At 40.4% G+C, this 23,170-nt stretch overlaps 1 protein-coding gene across 3 annotated transcripts in view; it reads left to right on the top strand.

Moving 5' to 3' along the window:
• Positions 1-580: 580 nt before the first annotated feature.
• The window catches only part of LOC128686470 (UDP-glucosyltransferase 2), a 71,718-nt gene continuing 49,128 nt past the window's right edge, over positions 581-23,170 (top strand). For 2 of the 3 annotated variants that reach the window (XM_053773417.2, XM_053773416.2), the window contains exon 1: positions 581-737. The gene's annotated coding sequence lies outside the window, so the exon portion shown is untranslated. The remainder of the gene's footprint in view (positions 738-23,170) is intronic. The other variant, XM_070085961.1, reaches the window with a different exon arrangement.

Consider the following 23,170-nt stretch of genomic DNA (forward strand, 5'->3'; position numbering starts at 1 on the left):
GTGGAGTGGGGCTATGTCTGTTGTTTTTAGTAACTGTGGGACGACCCTCGTGTCTATGCTCCCTCTCCATAGGATGGTAAAAGCTCGTGATAGGGGCTTCTTGCAGTTCTTGATGAACACAGAGTTCCATGAGTCTGACCCTGGGGCAGAGTGCATGGGCATGTCATTTATCGCCTGTTCGAAGTCATTTGGCGTCAGGATAACATCAGATAGGCTTGTGTTAACCAAATTTTGTGGCTCTCTCATAAAAAATTCATTTTGATCTTCGACTCTCAGTCTTGTTAGCGGCTTGCTAAAAACTGAGTCATATTGGGACTTGAGTAGCTCACTCATTTCCTTGCTGTCATCTGTGTAGGACCCATCTTGTTTAAGTAGGGCCCTAGTAGATAAACCCGAAATAGATAAACATCTAGTAGATAAATTCCGAGTGGATAAACCTCTACTTAAAATCTGAATATTAATTTTCTGTGTATAATCAGGTTACGTCATTTTATCAAGGATAATGATCAGTTATTATCAGTGCTGTTCCTTGTACAGAAGCCTTGAGCAAGCGATAATGAATAATCTTTATTCAGGTAACAAGTCATGATTATATGAAGGTGTTAGTGTGTGGTGTAGAGTGTCGTCAGTGTAGTAACCCACATTCCTGGCTCTTGGTACGCTGATGTAGTGTCACTCAACCAACAGTTGAACATTTTGAGTCCCTTTTCGACGTAGTTTTCACGAGAGTCTTTGACGTAAGTTCATATATTAAGTTTTCATCTAAACTCTAGAAACTAAAAAGTAAATGTATGGTTTTATGAGTATCTGTATTTCAAGTAATTTTTTGCTCCCTCTAGATGAAAAATAGCGTAATCAAAAATATATGTTAACTGTGTTCTTTACAAGCGCTGTGGGAAACTGTTCATTATTTCAACATTTTCCTGTACAGTATATGATGAGGCATCCAAAGTATAAGACAAAGTTGTATGAACATTCCTTCTAACAAATTGATAGAAATCTCCACGTATACCTGGAGTATACCTGGAGTATACCTGGAGTATACCTGGAGTATACCTGGAGAGGGTTTCATGAGTCAATATCCCCCCCGGCCCGGTCTCAGACCAGGCTTCGTGGTGGATCAGGGTCTGATAAACCAGGCTGTTACTGCTGGCAGCACGTCAGCAACTAATCAGCACGGCTGATTAGCTGCTGACTTTAGGTGCATATCCAGCGCCTTCTTGAAGACAGCCAGGTGTCTATTTGCAATCCCCCTTATGCGTGCTGGGAGGCAGTTGAACAGTCTTGGGCCCCTGACACTTATTGTGTAGTCTCTTAGTGTACTCATGGCGCCCCTGCTTTTCATTAGGGGAATGTTGCATCTCCTGCAGAGTCTTTTGCTTTCGTAGGGGGTGATTTTCGTGTGCACGATTGGTACTAATTCATCTAGGATTTTCCTAGTGTATATTATCATGTACCTTTCTCGTCTGCGTTCCAAGGAATACAAATCAAGGGACTTCGACCGTTCCCAGTAATTCATGTGGTTTAACATACTTATATGTGTCGTGAAAGTTCTCTGTACATTCTCCAGGTTAGTGAAGATTGAAGATCTAAAGACTTTTAACAGTTTGTGACAGTGAAATGTACTCTTAACCTTTCTTACCAAGAAACTTTCTTCAAGAATCTGTATTCTTCGGTATTTTGTTTTTCATCTATTGTTAATAAGGTTATGATTCATTAGCCTGTAGTCCGCTGATTCAAAATGAGAGGTTCATTACATTTCACTGCATTTTTTTACAGAAACTTAATTCGGCAACTGCCCTAGACGATCTGATAATGGAAAAAGTTATTTAGCGTTTCATTTCCATTCGTTTATTAGCTGTTAAATGTTCCAGCTCATTTCACTTAAACTCTTTGCGAGTTTTGTTATTAGCATTTATCATAAGTGCTATGATCGAACTTGGTTTAAAATTTGAGGTATTGGGCTAAACAACCTGCGATTTCACTGGTAACCTTATTAAATCTGTTTAGGTGATTGTTTACAAATCTCACATTATCCAGATTTAAGCTAAGATTACTGGACGAAGAATTTCGTGGAAAATAATCTGAAAAGCATTTTGGTTATGTTGTACACAAGGAGGAGGTCGTTAGTTGGTAAGTTTCTTCATGCAGTCATCCTCCTCATCTATAATAGGCCTATAGGGCAGAAGAGTCTTAATATATTAAGAAGGAAATGAAGGAAATGCCCTGAATGTAGGCCAATGCTAAAGCAATAGTATTTGGTCAATAGGTCAATAGGTCAGACAAATACTGAAGAAATTCCGTGCTGAAAATTTCCAGCCAAGACAGGACTCGCAGCAATGGTTTCAAGTTGGAAAAATTCAGATTCAGGAAGGATATAGGAAAGCACTGGTTTGGTAATAGAGTTGTGGATGAGTGGAACAAACTCCCGAGTACAGTTATTCCTGGAGTTTACCTGGAGAGAGTTTCGGGGGTCAACGCCCCCGCGGCCCGGTCTGTGACCAGGCCTCCTGGTGGATCAGCGCCTGATCAACCAGGCTGTTGCTGCTGGCTGCACGCAAACCAACGTACGAGCCACAGCCCGGCTGATCAGGAACTGACTTTAGGTGCTTGTCCAGTGCCAGCTTGAAGACTGCCAGGGGTCTGTTGGTAATCCCCCTTATGTATGCTGGGAGGCAGTTGAACAGTCTCGGGCCCCTGACACTTATTGTATGGTCTCTTAACGTGCTAGTGACACCCCTGCTTTTCATTGGGGGGATGGTGCATCGTCTGCCAAGTCTTTTGCTTTCGTAGTGAGTGATTTTCGTGTGCAAGTTCGGTACTAGTCCCTCTAGGATTTTCCAGGTGTATATAATCATGTATCTCTCCCTCCTGCGTTCCAGGGAATACAGGTTTAGAAACCTCAAGCGCTCCCAGTAATTGAGGTGTTTTATCTCCGTTATGCGCGCCGTGAAAGTTCTCTGTACATTTTCTAGGTCGGCAATTTCACCTGCCTTGAAAGGTGCTGTTAGAGTGCAGCAATATTCCAGCCTAGATAGAACAAGTGACCTGAAGAGTGTCATCATGGGCTTGGCCTCCCTAGTTTTGAAGGTTCTCATTATCCATCCTGTCATTTTTCTAGCAGATGCGATTGATACAATGTTATGGTCCTTGAAGGTGAGATCCTCCGACATAATCACTCCCAGGTCTTTGACGTTGGTGTTTCGCTCTATTTTGTGGCCAGAATTTGTTTTGTACTCTGATGAAGATTTAATTTCCTCATGTTTACCATATCTGAGTAATTGAAATTTCTCATCGTTGAACTTCATATTTTTTTCTGCAGCCCACTGAAAGATTTGGTTGATGTCCGCCTGGAGCCTTGCAGTGTCTGCAATGGAAGACACTGTCATGCAGATTCGGGTGTCATCTGCAAAGGAAGACACGGTGCTGTGTCTGACATCCTTGTCTATGTCGGATATGAGGATGAGGAACAAGATGGGAGCTAGTACTGTGCCTTGTGGAACAGAGCTTTTCACCGTAGCTGCCTCGGACTTTACTCTGTTGACGACTACTCTCTGTGTTCTGTTAGTGAGGAAATTATAGATCCATCGACCGACTTTTCCTGTTATTCCTTTAGCGCGCATTTTGTGCGCTATTACGCCATGGTCACACTTGTCGAAGGCTTTTGCAAAGTCTGTATATATTACATCTGCATTCTTTTTGTCTTCTAGTGCATTTAGGACCTTGTCGTAGTGATCCAGTAGTTGAGACAGACAGGAGCGACCTGTTCTAAACCCATGTTGCCCTGGGTTGTGTAACTGATGGGTTTCTAGATGGGTGGTGATCTTGCTTCTTAGGACCCTTTCAAAGATTTTTATGATATGGGATGTTAGTGCTATTGGTTTGTAGTTCTTTGCTGTTGCTTTACTGCCCCCTTTGTGGAGTGGGGCTATGTCTGTTGTTTTTAGTAACTGAGGGACGACCCCCGTGTCCATGCTCCCTCTCCATAGGATGGAAAAGGCTCGTGATAGGGGCTTCTTGCAGTTCTTGATGAACACAGAGTTCCATGAGTCTGGCCCTGGGGCAGAGTGCATGGGCATGTCATTTATCGCCTGTTCGAAGTCATTTGGCGTCAGGATAACATCGGATAGGCTTGTGTTAATCAAATTTTGTGGCTCTCTCATAAAAAATTCATTTTGATCTTCGACTCTCAGTCTGGTTAGCGGCTTGCTAAAAACTGAGTCATATTGGGACTTGAGTAGCTCACTCATTTCCTTGCTGTCATCTGTGTAGGACCCATCTTGTTTAAGTAGGGGCCCAATACTGGACGTTGTTCTCGATTTTGATTTGGCATAGGAGAAGAAATACTTTGGGTTTCTTTCGATTTCATTTATGGCTTTTAGTTCTTCCCGCGATTCCTGACTCCTAAAGGATTCTTTTAGCTTAAGTTCGATGCTTGCTATTTCTCTGACCAGTGTCTCCCTGCGCATTTCAGATATATTGACCTCTTTTAGCCGCTCTGTTATTCTTTTCCGTCGCCTGTAAAGGGAGCGCCTGTCTCTTTCTATTTTACATCTACTCCTCCTTTTTCTTAGAGGAATAAGCCTTGTGCATACATCGAGTGCCACCGAGTTAATCTGTTCTAGGCATAAGTTTGGGTCTGTGTTGCTTAGTATATCTTCCCAGCTTATATCGGTTAGGACTTGGTTTACTTGGTCCCACTTTATGTTTTTGTTATTGAAGTTGAATTTGGTGAATGCTCCCTCGTGACTAGTCTCATTTTGTCGGTCTGGGGCTCAACGCATACATGTCTGAACCTCAATTATGTTGTGATCTGAGTATATTGTTTTTGATATGGTGACATTTCTTATCAGATCATCATTGTTAGTGAAGATGAGGTCTAGTGTATTCTCCAGTCTAGTAGGCTCTATTATTTGCTGGTTTAAATTGAATTTTGTGCAGAGATTTAAAAGCTCGCGTGAGTGTGAGTTTTCATCAGAGCTGCCTCCTGGTGTTATTACTGCAACAATATTATTTGTGTAGTTTTAAAAATAGGTTAGATAAATATATGAATGGGTGTGAGTTGGACCTGACTAGCTTGTGCTGGTGGGTCTGGGGCCGTGCTTCTTCCTTGAGTGGATGTGACCAGACTGGGTGGGTCATTGGGCTAATCCGGGGGGGGTCATTGGGCTAATCCGGGGGGGGGTCATTGGGCTAATCCGGGGGGGGCATGGACCTGCTCCGCATGGGTCAGTAGGCCTGTTGCAGTGTTCCTTCTTTCTTATGTTCTTATGTTCTTATCAAAATCCCAAGATGTTGTTGTATCTGACAGGATGCAGGAATTTCTTCAAAACATTTATAACCTTAAAATGGTATAAAATACCGACAGGTTGTTAGGTAAGACACATATGCAACAGTTAGGTATCATAATAAAGATACCTAACTGTTGCATATGTGTCTTACCTAACAACATTTATAACCTATTGATACAACTTACTATCACTAGTGGTATTCTCCACTAATGACTAAGGCAACAGTGCTCTATGTGACCTGACTTAAATGAAGACCACCTCATAACTGGTTAAACATAGAATGGATAGCAGAACCTGTCTAGCACAGGTCAGCAAGTAAACTACAGTGTTCATAAATCTTTTGGTAATATAAAGTATCTTTTGTTTTCAGGTAATAAAACTATTTAAAACAGCTTAGTTTTTAAGGCCTTTTCTTATCAAATGTTTGTCTTTGCTAGGATTATCCCGGGGATGGTAGGGATGTATCCCGGGGATGGTAGGGATGCACAGTTTGAGATTTATTTTTATATATTTGAGAAGCGCTAAACTCGTAATATAACTATGTTTAATCAATGAGAGTGAGAATAGTTTGTTATTCTAGGGTCAAGAGCCTTGACACGCATGAAGGCATCATTTTCTTCCTTTGCGTGGTACTAATGCAACTGTACTGTAGTACATTCCAACATAAGAACATGAGAGAGAAGGAAGAGTGCAGTAGGCCTACTGGCCCATGCGAGGCAGATCGAAGTCGCCTAACGGCTTATGCCACTGACTCATCCTAGTCAGGTACAGGTCACATCCATTTATGGAAGGCTCAAGGCAACAGACCTACTAGCACAAGCTAGTCAGGTAAAGCTCACACCCACTCAAGTATTTATCAAACCTGTTTTTAAAACTACACGACGTTTTAGCTTCTTTGACGGTACTTGGGAATTTGTTCCACTCATTCACAACTTTATTACCAAACCAGTGGTTTCCTATATCCTTCCTGAATCTCAATTTTTCCAACTTGGAGCCATTGCTGCGAGTCCTACCGTAGCTAGATATTTTTAGTACTCTATTTACATCTCCTTTATTTATTTCTGTTTTCCAGTCATACACGTCAGTCATATCCCCCATAATTCTACGCCTTTCTAGAGAGTGCAGATTTAGGGCCCTCAGTCTGTTCTCATAGGGAAGATTTCTGATACATGGGATCAACTTTGCCATCCTCCTCTGTTCGTTTTCCAGTGCATTTATATCCTTTCTGTAATAAAGTGACCTGTGCTGTGCAGCATAATCTAAATGAGGCCCAACCAAACATATATAGAGTTGAACATTAAAATGGTATAAAATACCGACAGGTTGCATATGTGTTCTACCTAACATATATAGAGTTGAAGAACATCCGGAGGATCTCTATTAATTATACTTTTTGATATGAAGCCAAGGATTCTGTTTGCTTTATTGTCAACACTTTTGCACTGTTGCTTTGGTTTCAGATTATAGTTAATCAGAACTCCTAAATCCTTTTCACAATCTGTAATACAGTGCTACCTTGACTTACGAGTGCCAAAACTTACGAGTTTTCCGAGTTACGAGCCTTTGCTCGGTCGATTTTTTGCTTTGAGTTGAAAGCCAAAATCCGAGTTTTGAGCGAACTTTAGAGTCATCCTGCCAGAATATTCTATAACGTATGCCCTGGAACATGTGTAATACAGGTTCGGCAGGCTGGGTGGCTAGTTGGGTGGCCAGCTGGCTGACCGGCAGCTGGCTGGCTGGCTGATTTGCTTTGGCTGTCTGTATCTACCTCTGTCTCTGTCCATCTGTGTGTCTGTGTCTATCTGTATCTCTGTCTCTGTATCTCTGTCTCCATCTTTGTCTATCTCTGATTCTATCTCCGTCTCACAGGTAGACATAAAAAAAAAGTTATACGTAGTGTAAATTACCTAGGATAACCCCAAAAAATCCAGACAAAGTGCTGAACTATGCTTGTAGATATAAGACATAATAAGCATGACTGGCAAGTAATACACATTTTCACTTGTTTAGGAATCAGACGTGAACGACTCTGCATCGTGTATAATACCTGTTGGTTCATGAACAGCTCTCTCTCTGAGAGAGAGAGACAAGTAGAGAGACAGGAAGCAGAAACACAGGCAGACAGAAAAACAGATAAACAAGACAAATATACAGCTAGACAAACAGATGGGCAGACAAATAGATATAAACATATAGACATGTTCATTTGTAACCGTGAAAAATAAACCCAAGGCAGTGCACGATCATCAAATGTCACTCCACGAGTGTCACTCCACTGGCAGTGGAGTGACACTCATCTTACACTGTGCTTCAAGGAGTTTCATATATACTCCAGCATTTCTGAAACATTGTTGGGACCTGTCGAAAAAGGCAAAAATCATTTCTTATTTATAAATACATTTTTCATATTTAAAAACCCATAACAAACAAAAATTAGGGTGGTTTTATGGGGGCTGGAACGGATTAATGGTATTTCAATTAATTTCCATGAGGAAAATTGATTTGATATACGAGAAAACTGAGTTACGAGTTTGGTCATTGAACGAATTAAACTCGTAAGTCAAGGTACCACTGGACTAAAATCTTCATTATTTAATTTATGTGTGGCATGATTATTTTCCTGTCCAACATTTAGAACTTTACATTTGTCAATATTAAACTGCATCTGTCACTCCTCTGACCATTACATCAGTTTATTCAAATCAGTTTATTCAAATGTCCCCATTAGAATGAATTGGACGGCCTATTTTTGTGTTATCAGCAAATTTGCTTATGTCGCTATTTATTCTCTCATCTATGTCTTTTATGTAAATTGCTAACAACAAGGGGCCAGCACTGACCCCTGTGGAACACCACTTGTGACGTGTCCTTACTCTCATTTCTCCCCATTTATGCAAACTCTCTGCTGCCTATTTGTCAATTTTGCCTCTACCCAGGGAAAAAATTTCTCCTTCTATTCCGTTTGCCTTAAGTTTCCTCAATAGCCTCTGCTGTAAAACTTCATCAAAAGCCTGACTGAAGTCCATATACACAATATCGTATTCATTACCATGATCTACCTCCTCAAACACCTTAGTGAAAAAATTGAGTAAATTCGTAAGGCAGGAATGCCCCTTAGTAAAACCGTGCTGGGATTCATTAACCAATTTATGCCTTTCAAGATGGCTACGAATTGCCTCGGAAATTATTGATTCCATAAATTTTCCCACATTTGCCATTTTCCACTTGTCTGGCAATATGCCAGTATGTATTGACATGTTAAAAGAGTAGTCAAAGGTTTACATTCCATTATAACTCTTTGCAAACAGTTCGTCAGGCCTTGGGATTTGTTAGGCTTTAATTTCTCTGTTTCTCTGAGGGCCCTGTCACTAGTTACCCCAATCGTGCATAGTTTATTATCGTCCTGTTCTACCTAATTATTTTGTTTCTGGCATTTCGCTAGTATTTTCCTGATTAAAAACCGAGAGGCAGTAACTGTTGAAAATATCACACATTTCCTAATCACTGTCAGTCATCTGACCTGAGTTACTTTTAAGTGGGCATATCTTGTCCCTAATCTTACTTCTGTATACCTGAAAAAAAAAAACTTTTGGGTTAGTCTTTGAATCCCTTGCGACTTTAGCCTTATAATCCCTTTTTGCTTTTCTTATTTCTTTTTTTTAATTCTCTATTTTATTGAATATATTGATTTCTTAACTACTCATTCTCTCTTTTGATACGCCTGTACATACCTCTCTTTTGACCAATGAGATGTATTGATCTATTGTTCATCCGTTTGGGGTCACTGTTTATAAAGCTAATAATAAAGTTGTACTAATAAAGTGCCAAAACATGAACACATTAATATACATGGGATTTTAAAATGAGGGTGAGGCTGCGAAGAACCAGAGATAATGCTATCTGATAATATCTTCATATTGAAAGTTAACCGGTATTTATTGCTTATATGTTCTCCTTCCCTTACCTTGTTAAACTCTGACGCGATGAAACCAACTGCGTGGGTTAAACATAATCACTGAAGGTTACAGTTAACTGCATTTTTATTTTCGATCATAGCTGAACACCTGTTATCCTACCTCAGATCATTTCAAACAATAGAATCAAATATCATCAATTCAAGATTACCTTTTTAATGATAAGTGAAAAGAGAGCGCAGACAGACATGCTTATTGGTGCACTTTTCTTGGGACTATAACCAAAGGTATTTCGGCTCTAGTCATATTTGTTGTATCATAATCACCCCAAATGCAGGAGTTAAAGGCGTGGCATCATGGGAGGAGTTGTATATCTTTCAGTGTATATGCACTGATTGAAGAATTAAACACTTTTGCAACATTTGGGAATCTTCATTGTGGAAATGTTTCACCAACAAGTGGCTTCCTCAGTCTGGTACAGAGATTAATAGTGGAAGATGAGGAGTTTGAGGTAATTAGTCGATCAGCTTGGAGTCGATGTTCTCAGTCCACCAATTTTTAGATAAACATAGTATATTTGTGAAGAAGTGGCTTATATACTATAGACAGGTGAGTTGAAGCAGTAGGAGGCGGAGTCACCAGTGGAAAATTCTATCAGGTCATGCCAATAGGCAAACGTTTAAGAATTCCTTGTATCTAGACCCCACAATGCTGGTGTGTCTGACAGATATGATATAAGTGGTTTACAGATCCGACAAGTTCAAGAAGTAAACACTCTTGAAACATTTAGGAATCTGTATTGTGAAAAAAATTCTCCACCAAAGATTCCCAAATATTATAAAAGTGTCTATTTATTCAACTCGTGGGTTTTTTAAACCGTTTACATCACACTTTTATTCCCATGTTAAGGATTAAAGTGTCCTTGACTGTTACATGACCCTCCAGTAGTTGATAGGCGCTGATTAACTATTTATTCACCTTACCACGTCACGCTCTTATACACACATAGTATCTCATCTATATACATACAAAGGAGTGTCTCTGTTGATGTATAGTGATAAGGAAACTGGTTCCCTCTTTGAAAATTATGAAAATAAAAAGGGAATATAATCGAAAATTAGGAAAACAAGTACAAAAATAAATTAAAACTAGGATAAATGCGTAGATTGTGTTGACACGCGCCTTTTACCATAAGAACATAAGAACATAAGAAAGAAGGAACACTGCAACAGACCTACTGACTCATGCGGAGCAGGTCCATGTCCCCCCCCCCCCGATTAGCCCAATGACCCATCCAGTCTGATCATCTCCACTCAAGGATGGAGCACTGCACCAGACCCAACAGCACAAGCTAGTCAGGTCCAACTCACACCCATCCACACCCACTCATGTATTTATCTAACCTATTTTTAAAACTACACAACGTTTTAGCCTGAATAACTGTACTCGGGAGTTTTTTCCACTCATCCACAACTCTATTACCAAACCAGTGCTTTCCTATATCCTTTCTGAATCTGAATTTTTCCAACTTGAAATTGCTGCGAGTCCTGTCTTGGCTGGAAATTTTCAGCACGTTATTTACATCCCCTTTATTTATTCCTGTTTTCCATTTATACACCTCGATCATATACCCTAATTCTACGCCTTTCGAGAGAGTGCAGATTCAGGGCCCTTAGTCTAACCTCATAGGGAAGATTTCTGATACATGGGATCATCTTTGTCATCCTCCTCTGTACTTTTTCCAGAGCATTTATATCCATTCTGTAATACGGTGACCAGAACTGAGCAACATAGTCTAAATGAGGCCTAACCAAGGATATATAGAGTTGAAGAACAACCTGAGGACTTCTATTATTTATACTTCTAGATATGAAGCCAAGAATTCTGTTAGCTTTATTGCGAACACTAATGCACTGTTGTCTTGGTTTTAGATTACTGCTAACCAGAACTCCTAAATCTTTTTTGCAATCAGTAGTATTAAGATCTACATTATTTAGTTTATATGTGGCATGGTTATTTACCTGTCCAACATTTAGAACTTTGCATTTGTCAATATTAAACTGCATCTGCCACTTCTCCGACCATTGCATCAGTCTATTCAAATCATCCTGGAGTACTCTAGTGTCCTCATTAGAATGAATTGGACGGTGTATTTTGGTGTCATCAGCAAATTTGCTTATGTCGCTATTTATTCCCTCATCTATGTCGGTTACGTAAATTGTGAACAACAACGGGCCCAACACTGACCCCTGAGGAACACCGCTTGTGACGTGCCCCCATTCTGATTTCTCCCCATTTATGCAAACTCTCTGCTGTCTATTTGTCAGCCATGTCTCAACCCAGGAGAAAACTTCTCCTCCTATTCCGTGTGCCTTAAGTTTCCTCAATAGCCTCTGGTGTGGAACTCTATCGAAACCCTTACTGAGTCAGCTCGTCTCTAGTATCCTCCTGATCACAGCGTCTTCTGCAGTTGTCCAAACTGCAGTTTGAGTTGACGTAAAGGTTACCAGACACACCAATAAAGATATGCAAGTCGATGGAAGCGAAATGAGAAAAAATGGTGAAATTACTAACTTAACCAAACATTATTACAGGTAACTATAAAAAGTAAAATAAAGCACTGAAGGTTATTGATACTATAAACCATAAATTGAATAAAAATAACCAAAATAAAAAATAAAAAGGCACAATTCAGTGATTGGAACAGCACACAAATAATCAGTACAAGGCAGAAAGAAATTTATGACGTTTCGATCCTACTTGTACTATTAACTATTCATGCAGAAGCGCGAAGGGAAGGAAGCCAGCATATATACTAGAAGAGGGAGAGGACGAGTGAACGAGAGGAAGATGTATGGAGGTAAAAGTAATGGAAAAGGTAGTGGTGGTGGTGGTGGTGGTAGTAGTAATGGTAGTAGTAGTAGTAGTAGTAGTAGTAGTAGTAGTATAATAGTGGAAGAGGTGGTAATAATAAGGCAGTAGTACTACTAGTAGTGATACAAGAATCAGGGAGTGGAGTGTAAGAATAGTAGTAGTATAGTAGTAGTGGAGGTAATCTAAGGACAAGAGAAGCACTGCAGGAGAGCTAATGGCTCATGAGAGTGGGTTCAAAAAACACGGGAAAATTCATAGGACAGACCTCACCTAGGCAGAAGAAAGAAAAGGCAAAAAAAATATAGGAGAGGAGAAGAGGTAAGGAGAGGAGGAGATAAAGAACGGGTCAAGTCACGAATGTTCTGAAGTTTGGAGCATTTAACAATGTAATGAGAAAGGAAAGCAACTACAGAGATAAAACCAGGATTAAGATTCACGTTAAGAAAGTTGTGAGTAAAGAATTCTTCAACAAGATGCGGTGGGTGAAGGTTTGAAGAAGTGCAGACAGTTTTGGCAGACGACCATTTAATAGGATGACTGTGATCTCTACCATGACAGTATAAAGCATTATTAGCGTTGGTAAGTCTAAAGCTTCTTTTGTGCTCTTTAGTTGTGTCAGAAAGAGAGCGGCCAGTATCTCAAAGTATTGGAGAGGACAAGAGGAGCAAGAAATGGAGTAGACTCCATAAGCGTCAGTAGAAGGCGGATTGTTAAGAACTAGATTACTGCGAAGGGTTAGTTTGGCGAAAAATAAGTTCAATGTTTAAGGAAAGGAGAGAGTTTTGAAAGATTTGAGAGAGTGAAAATATAGGAAAGGCAGAGAACAGGAGATTTCACAGAAATAAAGAGTTTGGGAGAGAAGAAAATCTGTTTAGTACGTGAGAACACAGAGTTTATGAAATCGGACGGGTAGCCAAGGTGGGAGAACGAACTGCGAAGAGTGGAAATTTCCGAGTCAAGGAGCTGAGGGTCTCAAATGTGAAGGGCTTGGAGGGAGAGAAATAAGAACGCTTTCCTTGACAGAGGAAGCATGGTAAGAAAACTAGTGAATGTACATGCCATTGTGCATAGACTTTCGTTAAATCAAAACAGTTAACAACAAATTCTCATAGTATCTTTTTTTTCGATGTGGAGGAAGTTGAGTATGAAGTGCCCAACCCTCACTCTCGCCAAAGAACAGATAATGGAAATATTAACTGGAAGCGACACTTTAATGAATATCGGAAAGTCCTGGAGACACTTGCTATTACACATATGTCCAACAGATGGCGTTAAGATCATTCCAGGCCTTCCAGTCTGGGTCACAGTTTCAGAGAACTGGTGAACTCTGGAAATAAAATCGGGAGAAACTAATTCTAAGTTATTCCCTCACACAACTCCCTATGAAAACAATCCAGGGAAAAAGATGTGAAATGTCTGAGTTGTAAAGTAAATGAAATGTTCAGCTAGTCAGAAAAGTCGGTGGTGGGGTGGAAGGGAAAGCGGTATATGCAAATGGATTCAGGAAAAAAATGAAAATATATTATTTCTCTAAGCCTCTCTCTCTCTCTCTCTCTCTCTCTCTCTCTCTCTCTCTCTATATATATATATATATATATATATATATATATATATATATATATATATATATATATATATATATATATATATATATATAAGTAGTCGATTTTTCCACTGAGCGACTCCTTCCGGAAAAGGCCTTCCACTGAGCGCACCCTTCTGGTTTAGGCCTTCCCCTGAGCGCACCCTTCCGGTTTAGGACCTTCCACTGGGCAGTGTATCCGGTCTAGGACCAGCGGCTGGAGGGTCACCTTTTCACACCTAGGTGTTACTTCCGGTTTGACCTTGACCTCGCCCTCGAGACTACCTCACCCTTGACCCCCCCCAACCATTACCCCCGCCCACGACCCCCCCCCTTCGCGACCCCCGTCGCGCCGCGCGCCCGCCCGCGCGCCCGCCCGCGCCCTCGCGCCCTCGCGCCCGCGCCCTCGCGCCCTCGCGCCCGCGCCCTCGCGCCCCGCCCGCCCGCGCCTTCTGCTGCGCCTTCTGCAGCGTCGTCCGGATCGCCCCAGCGCCTCGAATTTTTTTCCGATTTTTTTCGAATTTTTTTTGAATTTCATTTTCTTGTGCTCTCGATCTCCTCAGATCAAATTTTTGAGGTTCCCCCTCTCACTTTCACCTCCATCCCAAAATTTCTCGAAATCAAAGTCTCCATCTCCTCGGATCAAGTTTTTGGATTCACCCCTATGGGGGTTTCGAAATTCTTATGATCTCCTTGGATTGCCCCCTCCCACTTTCACCCCCAACCCCAAAAATTTCTCAATATTACCAAGTTTTTGGATTCCCCCCTATGGGGGTTTCGAAATTCTCCAATTCCTCGGATCCCCCTCCCACTTTCACCCCCCAACCCCAAAAATTTCTCGAAATCAAAGTCTCCATCTCCTTGGATCAAGGGTTCTGAATTTCTCCATCTCCTCGGATCAAATTTTTGAGGTTCCCCCTCTCACTTTCACCCCCATCCCAAAATTTCTCGAAATCTAAGTCTCCATCTCCTCGGATCAAGTTTTTGGATTCCTCCCTATGGGGGTTTCGAAATTCTTATGATCTCCTTGGATGGCCCCCTCCCACTTTCACCCCAAACCCCAAAAATTTCTCAATATTACCAAGTTTTTGGATTCCCCCCTATGGGGGTTTCGAGATTCTCCAATTCCTCGGATCAAATTTTTCTCGAAATCAAAGTCTCCATCTCCTTGGATCAAGGGTTTTGAATTTCTCCATCTCCTCGGATCAAATTTTTGAGGTTCCCCCTCTCACTTTCACCCCCATCCCAAAATTTCTCGAAATCAAAGTCTCCATCTCCTCGGATCAAGTTTTTGGATTTCCCCCTATGGGGGTTTCGAAAGTCTCCATCTCCTTGGATCAAGGGTTTTGAATTTCTCCAATTCCTTGGATCAAATTTTTTGGTACCCCTCCTTTCACCCCAAATTTTCTCGACAATACCATGACTCCATCTCCTCGGATCAAGTTTTTTGGATTCCCCCCTATGGGGTTTTCGAAATTCTCCAATTCCTCTGATCAAGTTTTTGGATCCCCCTCTGGGGGTATGCATGCTTACTACAGGTCTAAACAAGTCAAATGAACTAAGAAGGGTGTTTACTCGGCGGTCAGTGACGTCACACATACAAGCTGAATCTTGTCGACCCTTTTAGTTCATTAAAGTTAATAAGGGGACACTCACCTTCTGACAGTGACGTCACGTGATGACCGCGCACACAGGCTGAATCTTGTCGATCCTTTTAGTTCATTAAAGTTAATAAGGGGACACAGTACATCAGAAAGTCACATTTTTTTTTCGTTAATACCCACAATTTCTTTACAACACAAGTCTAGACATTTTTTTAACTATTTCGTCTCAGGTCACTCCCCACGAAGTAACCTCCTCCCCAGCCTCCCAAACCCTCACACTCCAACCAACACCTCACAATTTTCACTCATAACCCCCAATTTTTCTCGCTTTAACCCTTTTACTTCATTAAAGTTAATAAGGGGACACAGTGCATCAGAAAGTCACCACATCGCTTACATCCACTTTCGTTAAATTCACTACTCACAATTTTACATATTACGAAGTTAAATACGCACTTTTACTTTGAACATCTTCAAAAAACACTCTCATAAATCATTTGAATACTCACAAAAATACCTTTATACATTTCCAAACAACACTGAAATACTCCAAAAACATCATTCGAACACCCCCAAATCACCTCTGAATACTCCCAGAACACCTTCATAAGTACTCTTGCACATCATTTGAACACCTTCATAAGTACTCTCATAATCATTTGTACACCTTCAAAAAACACCTTTGAATACTCACATAAACACCCTTGAACACCTTCAAAACACCTTTGAACACCTTCAAAGCACTCTCATAATCATTTGAACACACTCAAAACACCTTTGAATAACCTCAAAACACCTTTGAACACCTTCAAAACACCCTTGAACACCTTCAAAACACACTTGAACACCTTCAAAAAACAACATTTGAACACACTCAAAACACCTTTGAACACCTTTGAACATTTTCAAAACACTATTTGAGTACTCCCAAATAAGATTTGACATCTCTAATTTATCTGCACTTACACATTTCATTAAATTACAACTCATCCCTCAGTCTCCAGACTAGGCATTTTCTCGTTTTTACCCTTTTAGTTCATTAAAGTTATTAAGGGGACACAATACATCAGAAAAAAAGTCACAAAAACTAACTCAAACACTTTACTTTGAACATCCCAAAAACACTCTCATAATCATTTGAATACTCACATAAACACCCTTGAACACCTTCAAAACACCTTTGAATATCGTTTTTAAACTAATTTCATCACAACCCACTTATATCATTTTTTTTCGGTAACTCTAATTCGACTACACTACCCTCATCAATTACCAACAAATTTTACTCGTTTTAACTAATGTCATCACTGTAACCAAGATTTTCACAAAAAAAAACTCTATGACACCTAACACACACGCACACATACACCCCACAACACCCACAACCCACAATTTTTCTCGTTTTAACTAATTTCATCAGAAAGTCACAACAACAACAACCCACAACCCACAACATCCACAACCCACAATTTTTTCTCGTTTTAGCTAATTTCATCAGAAAGTCACAACAACAACAACCCAGAACACCCACAACACCCACAACCCACAATTTTTCTCGTTTTAGCTAATTTCATCAGAAAGTCACAACAACAACAACCCACAACCCACAATTTTTTTCTCGTTTTAACTAATTTCATCAGAAAAAGGCACAACACCCACAACCCACAACACCCTACAACCCACAATTTTTTCTCGTTTTAACTAATTTCATCAGAAAAAGGCACAACACCCTTCAACACCTTCAAACACCCTTCAACACCTTCAAACAACATTTGAACACACTCAAAACACATTTGAACACCTTTGAACATTTCCAAAAACACTATTTGAGTACTCCCAATTACACCACTGACTACTAAAACACGCTGAATTCAATCAAAACACCTTTGAACACCTTCAAAAAACAACATTTGAACACACTCAAAACATCTTTGAGCACCTTTGAACATTTCCAAAACACTATTTGAGTACTCCCAATTACACCACTGAATACTACTAAAACACCGCTGAATTCAATCAAAACACCCTTAAACACCTTCAAACACCCTTGAACACCTTCAAAACACTCTTGAACACCTTCAAAAACACCTTTGAACATTTCCAATCAACACTGAAACACTTCCAAAAAACACAATTTGAGTACTCCCAATTACACCACTGAATACTACTAAAACACCGCTGAATTCAATCAAAACACCCTTAAACACCTTCAAAAACACCTTTGAACACCTTCAAAAAGCAACATTTGAACACACTCAAAACACCTTTGAACACCTTTGAACATTTCAGAACACACACAAAAATCACATTTCACATCCACAAATGCATCTCAAATCCACTAAAATCATTATAATCAAGATATTCACAAAACTCTGTGACCACCTAACACACACACACACACACACACACACACCTAACCTAACCTAACCTAACCTAACCTAACCTAACCTAACCTAACCTAACCTTACCTTACCTAACCTAACCTAACCTAACCTTACCTTACCTTACCTAACCTAACTTAACCTAACCTAACCTAACCTACTTAACCCAACCTATCCTAACCTAACCTAACCTTACCTAACCTATCCTAACGTACCCTAACCTTACCTAACCTAACCTAACCTAACCTATCCTAACCTAACCTTACCTAACCTAACCTAACCTAACCTAACCTAACCTAACCTATCCTAACCTAACCTAACCTAACCTAACCTAACCTAACCTATCCTAACCTAACCTAACCTAACCTAACCTAACCTAACCTAACACTTCCTAACCTTACCTTACCTTACCTTACCTTACCTTACCTTACCTTACCTTACCTTACCTTACCTAACCTAACCTAACCTAACCTAACCTAAAATATATTGGAACACTTCCAAAATACATTAGAGTACTCCAGAATTACTTTGAACGACTCCATTTTTTTTGGATATTTCCAAATTAGTTTTGAAAACTTTATAGTAAAATCGAACATTATTTTCTTGTTGGTAAACACACCCAGGGTAGAAATATTTACTCGATTTCCGAATAGAAACACTTTCCTCGCTCTGAGAGACTCATTGAGCTTATATGGGCCGCCCCTCCCCCCCAACGCCACTGTGTAATGCGATTCACACCCAAGGTAGAAAATCACCCCGCGGCAACACAGGTCAGACAGACGGCATGTAATGCGTTTCACACCCAAGGTAGAAAAATCACACCTGAATCAACTCACCTAACCGAACCTAGCCTAACCTATCCTAGCCTAACCTAACCTAGCCTAACCTAACTTAACCTAACCTAACCTAACCTAACCTAACCTAACCTAACCTAACCTAACCTAACCTAACCTTTCCTAACCTAACCTATCCTAACCTAACCTAACCTAACCTAACTTAACTTAACCTAACCTAACCTATCTTAACCTAACCTAACATAACCTAACCGAACCTAACCTATCCCAACCTAACCTAACCTAACATACCCTAACCTAACTTATCCTAACATAACCTTACCGAACCTAACCTAACCCAACTTAACCTAACCTAACCTAACCTCACCTAACCTAGCCTAACCTAACCTATCCTAACCTAACCTAACCTAACCTAACCAAACACCATCAAACACCTCCGAATACTCCCCAAAACACTACTGATTACTACCAAATCACCACTGAATACTACCAAATCACCGTCAAAATCACCAGAAACTAAGTTTAACATCACCATCCAACTTCCTTTTTATAGAAATCCCCTCAAATCACTATATCCAAGAACCAAACCTAACCTAACCTAACCTTTCCTAACCTAACCCAACCTAACCGAACCTAACCTAACCTCACCTTACCTAACCTAACCGAACCTAACCTAACCTAGCCTAACCTAACCTAACCTAACCGAACCTATCCTAACCTAACCTAACCTAACCTAACACCATCAAACACCTCCGAATACTCCCCAAAACACTACTGATTACTACCAAATCACCACTGAATACTACCAAATCACCGTCAAAATCACCAGAAACTAAGTTTAACATCACCATCCAACTTCCTTTTATAGAAATCCCCTCAAATCACTATAACCAAGAACCCAACCTAACCTAACCTTTCCTAGCCTAACCGAACCTAACCTAACATTACCCAACCTAACCTAGCCCAACCTAACCTATCCTAACCTAACCCAACGTAACCTAACACCATCAAACACCTCCGAATACTCCCCAAAACACTACTGATTACTACCAAATCACCTAACCTAACCTAACCGAACCGAACCTAACATTACCCAACCTAACCTAACTTATCCTAACCTAACCTGACCTAACACCATCAAACACCTCCGAATACTCCCCAAAACACTACTGATTACTACCAAATTACCTAACCTAACCTATCCTAACCTAACCTAACCTAACCTAACTTATCCTAACCCAACCTAACCTAACCCGACCTAACTTATCCTAACCTAACCTAACCTAACCTAGCCTAACCTAACCTAACCTAACCTGACCTAACTTATCCTAACCTAACCTAACTTATCCTAACCTAACCTAACCTAACCTAACCAAACACCATCAAACACCTCCGAATACTCCCCAAAACACTACTGATTACTACCAAATCACCACTGAATACTACCAAATCACCGTCAAAATCACCAGAAACTAAGTTTAACATCACCATCCAACTTCCTTTTTATAGAAATCCCCTCAAATCACTATATCCAAGAACCCAACCTAACCTAACCTAACCTTTCCTAACCTAACCCAACCTAACCGAACCTAACCTAACCTCACCTTACCTAACCTAACATTACCCAACCTAACCTAGCCCAACCTAACCTATCCTAACCTAACCCAACCTAACCTAACACCATCAAACACCTCCGAATACTCCCCAAAACACTACTGATTACTACCAAATCACCTAACCTAACCTAACCGAACCGAACCTAACATTACCCAACCTAACCTAACTTATCCTAACCTAACCTGACCTAACACCATCAAATACCTCCGAATACTCCCCAAAACACTACTGATTACTACCAAATTACCTAACCTAACCTATCCTAACCTAACCTAACCTAACCTAACTTATCCTAACCCAACCTAACCTAACCCGACCTAACTTATCCTAACCTAACCTAACCTAACCTAGCCTAACCTAACCTAACCTAACCTGACCTAACTTATCCTAACCTAACCTAACTTATCCTAACCTAACCTAACCTAACCTATCCTAACCTAACCTAACCTAACCTAACACCTTCAAACACCTCCGAATACTCCCAAAACACTACTGATTACTACCAAAATCACCACTGAATACTACCAAATCACCGTCAAATCGCCAGAAACTAAGTTTATCATCACCATCCAACATCCTTTTATAGAATGAATATTCTTACCGCATTTTATGTCACCTTCAAACACCTCCGAATACTCCCAAAACACTACTGATTACTACCAAATCACCGTCAAAATCACCAGAAACTAAGTTTAACATCACCATCCATCATCCTTTTTATAGAATGAATATACTTACTGCATTTTATGTTGCACATCACATTTCCTCTTCCACATCATCCCTAAACATCCTTCCTTATTCAATCCGTATATCTCCTAGAGTTGTTTTAACCCCCGACAGGACCATCATGACATTAGGAGCCAGAGCAACCATCACCACTCCAACACCACCTACTACACTCTGGCTCCTGCGTCATGATGGGCCCTCGTCGGGGGTTAAAACAACTCTAGGAGATATACGGGATGAATAAGGAAGGATGTTTAGGGATGATGTGGAAGAGGAAATGTGATGTGCAACATAAAATGCGGTAAGTATATTCATTCTATAAAAAGGATGATGGATGGTGATGTTAAACTTAGTTTCTGGTGATTTTGACGGTGATTTGGTAGTAATCAGTAGTGTTTTGGGAGTATTCGGAGGTGTTTGAAGGTGACATAAAATGCGGTAAGAATATTCATTCTATAAAAGGATGTTGGATGGTGATGATAAACTTAGTTTCTGGCGATTTGACGGTGATTTGGTAGTATTCAGTGGTGATTTTGGTAGTAATCAGTAGTGTTTTGGGAGTATTCGGAGGTGTTTGAAGGTGTTAGGTTAGGTTAGGTTAGGTTAGGATAGGTTAGGTTAGGTTAGGTTAGGATAAGTTAGGTTAGGTTAGGATAAGTTAGGTCAGGTTAGGTTAGGTTAGGTTAGGCTAGGTTAGGTTAGGTTAGGTTAGGATAAGTTAGGTCGGGTTAGGTTAGGTTGGGTTAGGATAAGTTAGGTTAGGTTAGGTTAGGTTAGGATAGGTTAGGTTAGGTAATGGATACGCATTTGGTAGTATTCCAGTAAGACCGGTAGTAACTAGTGGTTTCAAGAGTATTCGGAAGGTGTGGGGCCAATGGTGTTTGGGTTAGGGGTTCAGGCTATGGTTAGTTAGGATAGGTTGGGATTGGTTAGGCTTAGGCAATAGTAGAAGGTTATGGTTAGGATTATGTTGTTGGGCTAAGGCTAGGTCTTCGGTTATAGTTGGCTAATGTTAGGATTGGGATTCAGGATTAGGTAATTGGTTAGGTTAGGTTAGGTTAGGGATTATTAGGACAAATTAGGTCTTGGAATTAGGTTAGGATTAGGTTAGGTTAAATTGGAACTCAGGTTAGGCTTAGGTTAGGTTAAGTTAGGATTGAAATTAAGAAGTTAGATTATGGTTAGTTAGGTAGGCTTAAGGTTATTAAGAAGTTGTTAAGGTTGTGTTAAGTTAGGCTAGGTTAGGTTAGTTGGTTATATAGGTTAGGCTAGGCCTGGAGATTAGGGCCAGGTTGAAATGGATTAGGTTGAAGTTGATTTTTCCTTGGGTGTAGATTTTTCGCTGTTGACATGACGTCTGTCTGGACCCAAAGTTGTCATGGCCCGGGGTGATTTTCTGCCTTAGGTGTGAATCGCATTACACAGTGGCGTTGGGGGTTGGGGGAAGGGCCCAGCCCTCGGTGAGCCTGAACAATGAGTCCCTCTCAGAGCGATATATGTTTCTATTCGAGTCAGAGTAAATATTTCTACCCTGGGAGTGTGTTTAACCAATAACAAGAAAATAATGTTCGATTTTACGATCAAGGGCTCAAAACTAATTTGGAAATATCCAAAAAAATGGAGTCGTTCAAAGTAATTTCTGGAGTGCTTCTAATGTATTTTGAAGTGTTCCAATATATTTTGGGTTAGGTTGGGTTAGGATTAGGCTGAGGTCAAGGATAAGGATAAGGTAAGGTGGAAATGGAGTAAGGTAAAGGACAATGTATGAATAAGGATGGAAGGTGAAGGTAATGGTTGTTAGGTTAGGTGATTTGGTAGTAATCAGTAGTGTTTTGGGGAGTATTCGGAGGTGTTTGATGGTGTTAGGTTAGGTTGGGTTAGGTTAGGATAGGTTAGGTTGGGCTAGGTTAGGTTGGGTAATGTTAGGTTAGGTAAGGTGAGGTTAGGTTAGGTTCGGTTAGGTTGGGTTAGGTTAGGAAAGGTTAGGTTAGGTTAGGTTGGGTTCATGGATATAGTGATTTGAGGGGATTTCTATAAAAAGGAAGTTGGATGGTGATGTTAAACTTAGTTTCTGGTGATTTTGACGGTGATTTGGTAGTATTCAGTGGTGATTTGGTAGTAATCAGTAGTGTTTTGGGGAGTATTCGGAGGTGTTTGATGGTGTTTGGTTAGGTTAGGTTAGGTTAGGTTAGGATAGGTTAGGTTAGGCTAGGTTAGGTGAGGTTAGGTTAGGTTATGTTAAGTTGGGTTAGGTTAGGTTCGGTAAGGTTATGTTAGGATAAGTTAGGTTAGGGTATGTTAGGTTAGGTTAGGTTGGGATAGGTTAGGTTCGGATAGGTTAGGTTAGGTTAGGTTAAGATAGGTTAGGTTAGGTTAGGTTAAGTTAG

The sequence above is a fragment of the Cherax quadricarinatus genome, chromosome 17 (assembly GCF_038502225.1).
Source record: "Cherax quadricarinatus isolate ZL_2023a chromosome 17, ASM3850222v1, whole genome shotgun sequence".
Lineage (NCBI taxonomy): Eukaryota > Metazoa > Arthropoda > Malacostraca > Decapoda > Parastacidae > Cherax > Cherax quadricarinatus.